The 9,355-nt window shown below is 38.5% G+C and overlaps 1 non-coding gene across 1 annotated transcript; it reads right to left on the reverse strand.

Moving 5' to 3' along the window:
* Positions 1 to 7,522: 7,522 nt before the first annotated feature.
* Positions 7,523 to 7,726, reverse strand: LOC136402049 (small nucleolar RNA SNORA73 family). The gene has a single exon (XR_010750946.1). It is a non-coding gene; the product is annotated as a small nucleolar RNA SNORA73 family (small nucleolar RNA).
* Positions 7,727 to 9,355: the final 1,629 nt, after the last annotated feature.

Below are 9,355 nucleotides of genomic sequence, written 5' to 3' on the forward strand. Positions count from 1 at the left end.
TTTCCTCTTTCTGGTCACCCAGACCGCCGCACTAGTGACAGTCCACACACGCTGATGAGAAAATGAGGCAACGAGAATCTTTCCATATCCCAGTTGAAAAAAAGGAGAAAATTATATCCATATACTAGAGAATCAAAGAAATACAAAATAAAATGAGAAAAAATTTCAACTTGAAAATTTTCAAAATAAATATAATTATAATAAATAATGAGTGTGAGGCGAAATGAACGCTCTCATACCTGTCTGGAGAGAGTATAAGTTGGTAGACTTTCTGCAAAACAGTTTGCTTGTTTTTATCAAGAACTTTAAATATTTCATTTTCAATACCACCCTTTTCATTTGTAGCACTTTAGTCTAGAGAATAATTAAAGACATGCTCAAAAATGTAGGATTTATTTACAAGAATACAAAGGTGAAACAAAAGGAAATGATTAAATACATTATGATTGAATATTACAATATATATTTTGTAAAAATCATATTTTTGAATAATTTGCATAAAAAGTTCATCATCAGATAGTCATGACTTTTACTTTTTAAATGTTATTAATGCTTTTAAAAAATGATTTAAATAGTATATGTGGTATTATTATTTCAACTTTATAAGACATGAAAACGAGTTAGTGACTGAGAGTTCAGAGTCTGAGTCATATGGACGAGGTCTGAAGGCTGGTTCTGCCCCTTATCCTGCTATTCACTAAACTATGACATTGGAAAAATCACTTACCACCCGGGAACATCAGTCTTTTCAGCTGTGTAATATGCTACCTGCACTTAAAGAAGGGGTATAGTGATCAAGACAATTCATAAGGGGATATTGCTTTGTAACACATATGGAAAAATGAAATATCACATATTATCATTTCTGTGTCTTACCTGCTACGCATAGAAAGTACTAACCCCCTGTTATACTACCTCTAAAATAATATTTTCATGGTGGCATCAGTTTGTATTTCAGCTCTACCACTTATGTCCTGTTTTGTTATCTTTTTTTTTAATCTTATTTTTATTAATTTTAATGCAGTGACATTGATAAATCAGGGTACATATGTTCCGAGAAAACATCTCCAGATTATTTTGACCTTTGATTATGCTGCATACCCCTCACGCAAAGTCAAATCGTCCTCCATCACCTTCTATCTGGTTTTCTTTGTGCCGCTACCCTCCCCCAACCCCCTCCCTCTCCTTCCTCGCCCCCTCCCCACCCCTCCACCCTACTCCCTGAAACCATCACATTCTTGTCCATGTCTCTGAGTCTCATTTTTATTTCCCATCTATGCATGGGTTCATATAGTTCTTAGTTTTTTTCTGATTTACTTATTTCACTCCGTATAATGTTATCAAGGTTCATCCATGTTATTGTAAATGATCCGATGTCATCATTTCTTATGGCTGAGTAGTATTCCATAGTATATATGTACCAAAGCTTTTTAATCCACTCGTCCTCTGATGGACACTTGGGTTGTTTCCAGATCTTCGCTATTGTGAACAATGCTGCTATAAACAAGGGGGTGCATTTCTCCTTCTGGAACAGTTCTATGGTGTCCTTGGGGTATATTCCTAAAAGTGGGATGGCTGGGTCAAAAGGCAGTTCAATTTTCAGTTTTTTGAGGAATCTCCATACTGTTTTCCACAGAGGCTGCACCAGTCTGCATTCCCACCAGCAATGCAGGAGGGTTCCCTTTTCTCCACATCCTCGCCAGCACTTATTCTGTGTTGTTTTGTTGATGAGCGCCATTCTAACTGGTGTGAGGTGATATCTCATTGTGGTTTTAATTTGCATTTCTCTAATGATTAATGATGTTGAGCATTTTTTCATATGCCTATTGGCCATCTGTATATCCTCTTTGGAGAAGTGTCTATTCATTTCTTTGGCCCATTTTTTGATTGGATTGTTTGTCTTTCTGGTGTTGAGATTTACAAGTTCTTTATAGATTTTGGTTATTAACCCCTTATCAGACATACTGTCAAATATGTTCTCCCATTGTGTAGTTTGTCTTTTTATTCTGTTCTTATTGTCTTTGGCCGTGCAAAGGCTTTTTAGTTTGATATAGTCCCATTTGTTTATTCTGTCTTTTATTTCCCTTGCCTGTGGAGATAAATCAGCAAATATATAGCTGCGAAAGATGTCGGAGGGCTTACTGCCTATGTTTTCTTCTAAGATGCTTATGGTTTCACGCCTTACACTTAAGTCTTTTATCCATTTTGAGTTTATTTTTGTGAATGGTGTAAGTTGGTGGTCTAGTTTCCTTTTTTTGCAGGTTGCTGTCCAATTTTCCCAACACCATTTGTTGAAGAGGCTGTCTTTACTCCATTGTATTTCCTTACCTTCTTTGTCAAATATCAGTTGTCCATAGAGCTGTGGGTTTATTTCTGGGTTCTCTGTTCTGTTCCATTGATCTATGTGCCTGTTCTTCTGCCAGTACCAGGCTGTTTTGAGTACAATGGCCTTGTAGTATAGCTTGATATCAGGAAGTGTGATACCTTCCCCTTTATTCTTTTTTAAGATTGCTGAGGCTATTCGTGTTCTCTTTTGGTTCCATATAAATTTTTGGAATATGTGATCTATATCTTTAAAGTATGTCACTGGTATTTTAATTGGTATTCCATTGAATTTATGAATTACTTTGGGTAATATAGACATTTTAATGATGTTTATTCTTCCTAACCATGAGCATGGTATATGCTTCCACTTGTTTGTATCTTCCTTGATTTCTTTTATCAATGTGTTATAATTTTCCGAGAACAAGTCTTTAGTCTTCTTGGCTAAATGTACTCCTAGGTACTTTATTTTTTGGTTGTAATTGTGAAGGGGATTGTTTCCTTAATTTCTCTTTCTGACTGTTCATTGTTGGTGTATAAAAATGCCTCTGATTTATGAGTATTAATTTTATATCCTGCCACTTTGCTGAATTCATTTATCAGGTCCAGTAGTTTTTTGACTGAGACTTTAGGATTTTCTATATACAATATCATATCATCTGCAAATAATGATAGCTTTACTTCTTCTTTTCCAACTTGAATGCTTTTTATTTCTTCTTCTTGTCTGATTGCTGTGGCTATGAATTCCAGGACTATGTTGAATAAGAGTGATGAAAGGGGCACCCCTGCCTTGTTCCTGATCTTAAGGGTATTGCTTTTAATTTTTGCCCATTGAGTATGATGTTGGCTGTGGGTTTGTCATAGATGGCCTTTATCATGTTGAGGTATGATCCCTGTATTCCCACTTTGCTGAGAGTTTTGATCATGAATGGGTGCTGGACTTTATCAAATGCTTTTTCTGCATCTATTGAAATTATCATGTGGTTTTTCTCCTTCCTTTCATTTATGTGATGAATAACGTTGACAGATTTGCGAACATTGTACCAGCCTTGCCTCCCCAGAATAAATCCCACTTGATCATGGTGTATGATTTTTTCCATATATTGTTGGATCCGGTTTGCTAATATTTTGTTGAGGATTTTAGCATCTATATTCATCAGGGATATTGGCCTATAATTTTCTTTCTTTGTGTTGTCTTTGCCCGGTTTTGGAATCAGAATTATGCTCGACTCAAAAAAGGAGCTTGGAAGTCTTCCTACCTCTTGAATTTTTTGAAGTAGCTTGAGAAGGATAGGAGTTAGTTCTTTTTGAATAGTTGGTAGAATTCACTTGTGAAGCCATCTGGCCCAGGACTTTTCTTTGTTGGGTGTTTTTTGATAACTGTTTTGATCTCATTTGGTGTAATCGGTCTGTTTAGGTTTTCTGATTCTTCCAGACTAATTTTTGGAACATTTTATGTTTCAAGGAATTTGTCCATATCATCTAGGTTGTCTAGTTTTTTGGCATACAGTTCTTCATAGTATTTTCTTACAATCCTTTGTATTTCTGTTGTGTCAGTTGTTATTTCTCCCCTCTCATTTCTAATTTTATTTATTTGAGTCCTCTCTCTCTTTTTCTTGGTGAGTCTAGTTAAAGTTTCATCAATCTTGTTTACCATTTCAGAAAAACAGCTCCTACTTTCATTGATCCTATGTATTGTTTCTTTAGTCTCTATGTCATTTATTTCTGCTCTGATCTTTATTATTTCCTTCCTTCTACTACATTTAGGCTTTACTTGCTGTTCTTTTTCTAGTTATTTTAGAAGCAGGGTTAAGTTGTTTATTTGAGCTTTTTCTAGCTTCTTAAAGTGTGCCTGTAGTGCTATGATCTTCCCTCTCAGTACTGCTTTTGCTGTGTCCCATAAATTTTGAGTTGTTGTATTCTCATTATCATTCATTTCTAGAAATTTTTTATTTCTTTTTTGATCTCATTCTTAATCCCTTCATTATTTAATAACCTGCTCTTTAGTTTCCATGTGTTTGAGAATTTTTGAGCTTTTCTGTTGTGATTGATTTCTAGTTTCATGCCATTGTGATCAGAGAAAGTGTTTGATATGATTTCAATCTTCTTAAATTTGTTGAGACCACTTTTGTGCCCTAACATGTAGTCTATCCTAGAGAATGTACCATAAGCACTTGAAAAGAATGTATATTCTGCTGCTTTAGGGTGAAAGGTTCTGTAGATATCTATTAAATCGAGTTGATCTAGTGTGTCCTTTAAGTCTGCTGTTTCTTTGTTAATTTTCTTTCTTGAGGATCTATCTAGTGATGTTAGTGGGGTATTAAAATCTCCTACTAGTATAGTGTTGCTGTTGATCTTTCTCTTTATATCAATCAAAGTCTGCTTTATATATTTAGGTGCTCCTATATTAGGTGTGTAGATATTTATAATACTTATATCTTCCTGTTGGATTGCTCCCTTTATCATTATGTAGTGGCCTTCTTTATCTCTTACTATATCCTTTGTTTTAAAGTCCAATTTGTCTGATATAAGTATTGCTACCCCAGCTTTTTTTTCATTTCCATTTTCATGAAATGTTTTTTTCCATCCTTTTACCTTCAACCTATGTGCATCTTTTGTTTTAAGGTGTGTTTCTTGTAGACAGCATATGTATGGGTCCTGTTTTCTTATCCATGCAGCTACCCTATGTCTTTTGATTGGATCATTTAATCCATTTACTTTTAGGGTTATTATTGACATGTAGTTGTTTATTGCCATTTTATTCTTTAAAGCTGTATTCCTCGGCCCTGGCCGGTTGGCTCAGCGGTAGAGCGTCGGCCTGGCGTGCGGGGGACCCGGGTTCAATTCCCGGCCAGGGCACATAGGAGAAGCGCCTATTTGCTTCTCTACCCCCAACCCCTCCTTCCTCTCTGTCTCTCTCTTCCCCTCCCGCAGCCAAGGCTCCATTGGAGCAAAGATGGCCCAGGCGCTGGGGATGGCTCCTTGGCCTCTGCCCCAGGCGCTAGAGTGGCTCTGGTCGCGGCAGAGCGACACCCTGGAGGGGCAGAGCATCGCCCCCTGGTGGGCAGAGCGTCGCCCCCTGGTGGGCGTGCCGGGTGGATCCCGGTCGGGCGCTTGCGGGAGTCCGTCTGACTGTCTCTCCCAGTTTCCAGCTTCAGAAAAATACAAAAAAAAAAAAAAAGCTGTATTCCTCTTTTGCTATATTCTTTTCCCACTTTAATATGTTTATACCATGCCCCTTAAGATTTCCTGCAGCATTGGTTTGGTTGTAACGAATTTCATGAGGTTTTTTTTGTTTGGGAAACGTTTTATTTCTCCTTCAATTTTAAATGATAGCCTTGCTGGATAAAGTAGTCTTGGTTGTAGGTTCTTGTTCTGCATTACTTTGAATATTTCTTGCCATTCCCTTCTGGCTTCAAGTGTTTCTGTTGAGAAGTCTGATGTCATCCTTATGGGGGCTCCTTTGTAGGTGATAGCCTTTTTTTCTCTCACAGCTTTTAATATTTTCTCTTTATCACTTAGCTTTGGTATTTTAATTATGATGTGTATTGGTGTAGGTTTCTTTGGGTTTCTTTTTAGTGGAGTTCTCTGTGCTTCTTGAATTTGTGAGAGTTTCTCCTGCATTAATTTAGGAAAGTTTTCAGGTATGATATGATTGAACAAAGCCTATATCCCTTGTTCTTTCTCTTCTTCTTCAGGAACCCCTATGATGCGGATGTTATTTCTCTTCATGTTGTCACAGAGCTCTCTAAGAGTTTCCTCAGACTTTTTGAGTCTCTTTTCTTTTTTCTTCTCTGCTTTCATTCCTTCATTCCAGTTTTCCTCCAACTCGCTGATTCGATACTCAGCTGTATCCATCCTGTTTTTAATTCCTTCCATTGTGGTCTTCATTTCTGATATTGTATTTGTCATCTCTGACTGATTCTTTTTTAATATTTCAATATCCTTTTTTATACTTGTTATTTCTTTATTTAGGTGTTCGTGATAACCATCCATTGTTGTTCTAAGATCCCTAAGCATTCTTACAATCATTATTTTAAGCTCCGCATCCGGAAGTTTGATTATTTCCATATCACTCAGTTCATCTCCTGAAGGTCTCTCTTGTGGTTTCATCTGGATTGCACTTTTTTGTCTTCTCATTGTGCCTGAGTGTCTGTGTGTTTTCTTTGTAGAGCTGGTTGAGTCTAGGCTTGGTGTTGTCTGCCCCTAGTTTTTACTTGTGTTGTTTCTAAGTCTTCTTGGGTTGGCATCAGCTATTATTTGTAATCCACTTTAGCATTTGGGCCGCTTTGAAGTCTTGATTTTTTTGTTTTCTTAACAGGTGATTGTCTTGTTTGCTGATCTCAGCAGGGGGCTTATTTGGAACTGTATCCAGGAATGCGGTGGGTGTGACCTAAGGCTCTGAAGTCCTCTTCTGCCAGTTAATCTCTCTGGGGGTGGGTTGCTTTCTCAGCTTCAGTAGGGAGAGTTGTATCTCAGATCTCCATGGAGACCTGAGTTACTGCCCCTTCTCCCCACTTCTTGTTTTCAGCTGTGTCTTGTTGCGCTGATTGGAACTGGAGAGATGTCTGTATCTGTGACCTGGAAGTACTTTTGTATTTTGCTTTGTGGAAGGTTCAGCCCCTCCCCCAGTTATGGCCGCCTCCAGCACTGAACGAGTCAGCTTTTTATGTCATCACCTATATTCCTCTCCCCCTCACCATCCGTCTCTCTCTTTCTCCTTTCTTTTTGGAAGAAAAGCGGGCCCTTTCAACACACCTTGTTCCCTGATCGCCAGGCAAGTGGCTGTGAACAGTATTTACTGCTCTTTTGTTTGGAATTGAGATCCCAGCCTCACCCCCCCCCCCTCGTTCCTGTAAGCAGGGATGATTCAGGCGCTCTCTACCAGGTTTGTTGTGGCTTCTTTTTTGCTCCTTGATTTTTGAAAGCTGTTCTTGTAGTCTAGATTTGGTTTTTCATGCTGATTGTTCATAAATTAGTTTATAATCCAGTTCGGTGGTGTGAGCTGGGAGTCTGTGCATCTGCCTACTCTGCTGCCATCTTCCTGTTTTGTTATCTTAAATAGGTTATTCAATGATTTTGATTATTCAGCCATCTAATGACACACTTATGGTCCATCATGGACCTAAGGATTTTTTAAGTTAATACGGACAAAATTTAGTATAGCAGTTTTCACAGGTATTATCATATTTTTATTTCTAGATGTTTCCTACATGGGTTGTCTCTTCAGTCTTTGTCCACAGGACCATGAGAAGCTGTAAGGATGTATGGACACCAACTCAAGGCCTGTCACCCTCTCCAACGTTGTGGGCAGGGACTCTACATCCCCAGGCAGAGCCCTGTGCTCCCCTATGTCACCTGGAGAGAACGTGGGGAGAGGGACCTCCCAGGGTATCTATGTTGGTCAGGTAGTATCATATTTAAATACATTCATAATGGTCTCCAACTGTAACAATTTGTAATATATATGTGTTGTTTCTCACTATGCCCATAAAAAAACCCAGTGCATTGTCTTATATGTGTATCAAAAATGTGCTGTGCTTATTTTTGTTCAGCAGCAGTAAGCATTTATCATCAGTCATTCAAAGTGTTTCTCTTACTAGATAGTTAAAGACTAGTCCCTGCACATAAGTTTGATTTAAAGGCACAATGCCCTTTTATTTATATACATATTTTACTTTTAATAAGTGTGTTGAATAATCCAATGGGGAAGGCATTTTCCTTGACAGATCTTTATCATAGTAAAAGAAATGCTGAGACTGAACCCTCTTGAACTGATACCATATGACCATTATTTCAGTGCATCTATTTCCGTGTAATGGCATTTGCCATCTGGTACTCTAACAAAGATGAATTTCTTTCACACTACGCAATTTCCCTTGTCTTTCTCAGTTTGTGTCTAGTCATAATTAATCTCTAGATTCACATAGTAGGCCTCTTCTCATAGCTAAGGAAGCAAGTACTAAAAAGAGCAACATCACGGGGAGGGAACAAAGGAGCCACATACCACTTTCTGTATTAGAGAGCACTGATGTGATGGATTCTCAGGAGCCACACTGCCTTGCAATGAAAAGAAGGATTTGGGGCAGAAGGTGTACAGTGTAGTATGTAGATGGTGTTATATTGAGTTGTACACTTAAAACCTGGCCCTGGCCTGTTGGCTCAGCAGTAGAGCTTTGGCTTTGTGTGTGGAAGTCCTGGGTTCTATTCCCCATCAGGGTACACAGGAAAAGCGACCACCTCCTTCTCCACCCATCCCCCTCTCTTTCCTCTCTATCTCTCTCTTCTCCCACAGCCAAGGTTCCACTGGACAAAGTTGGCCGGTGTGCTGAGGATGGCTCCATGGTCTCCACCCTGGGCACTAGAATGGCTCAGGCCAAAACGGAGCAAGAGCCCAGATGGCCAGCGCATCGCCCTGGTGGGCTTGCCGGGTGGATCCCAATCGGGTGCATGCAGGAGTTTGTCTGACTGCCTCCCCACTTCTAACTTCGGAAAAATACAAAAAACAAAAAATAAAATCTGTATAGATTACCAAACCATGTCATTGCAATAAATTAAGAATAATTAATTAGTTTAATTATAAAATAGATAAAGCATAACAAGAGGCAGTTGTTACATTCTATACATTCATTAACCTCCCTCCTGGGACATGATGTTTGTCTTTGGGTGGCAGCTTCAGCTTTGGAGCAGTCATCCCAGCAGAGCTGCAGAGTCAGCACTTCCCAGACGTCTCTGTGGCTGGAGCCATAGTGCACCTCTAGGGTGAGTCCCCTACACTATTCTTCTGTACTTATTTTTGCTTCTTGCACTCAGTGAGTTGTATTTTTATGGAATAGTTAGTCAGAGAAGCTACATGAAGAAGGCTTAGAAAGGTTTCTAAACATTGATTTGAGGCATGTTTTCTAGGTTTTAGAAATTAAATGAGAAAAAAACAAAGCGCTGATAAGGAATCCCAAATGTTAGTAATTTGTCTGCAGTAATATTAGCTTTTAGTTATAATCAATAAGAGATTATGTAAGGGGTTAAATTACAA

The sequence above is a fragment of the Saccopteryx leptura genome, chromosome 3, assembly GCF_036850995.1.
Source record: "Saccopteryx leptura isolate mSacLep1 chromosome 3, mSacLep1_pri_phased_curated, whole genome shotgun sequence".
NCBI lineage: Eukaryota > Metazoa > Chordata > Mammalia > Chiroptera > Emballonuridae > Saccopteryx > Saccopteryx leptura.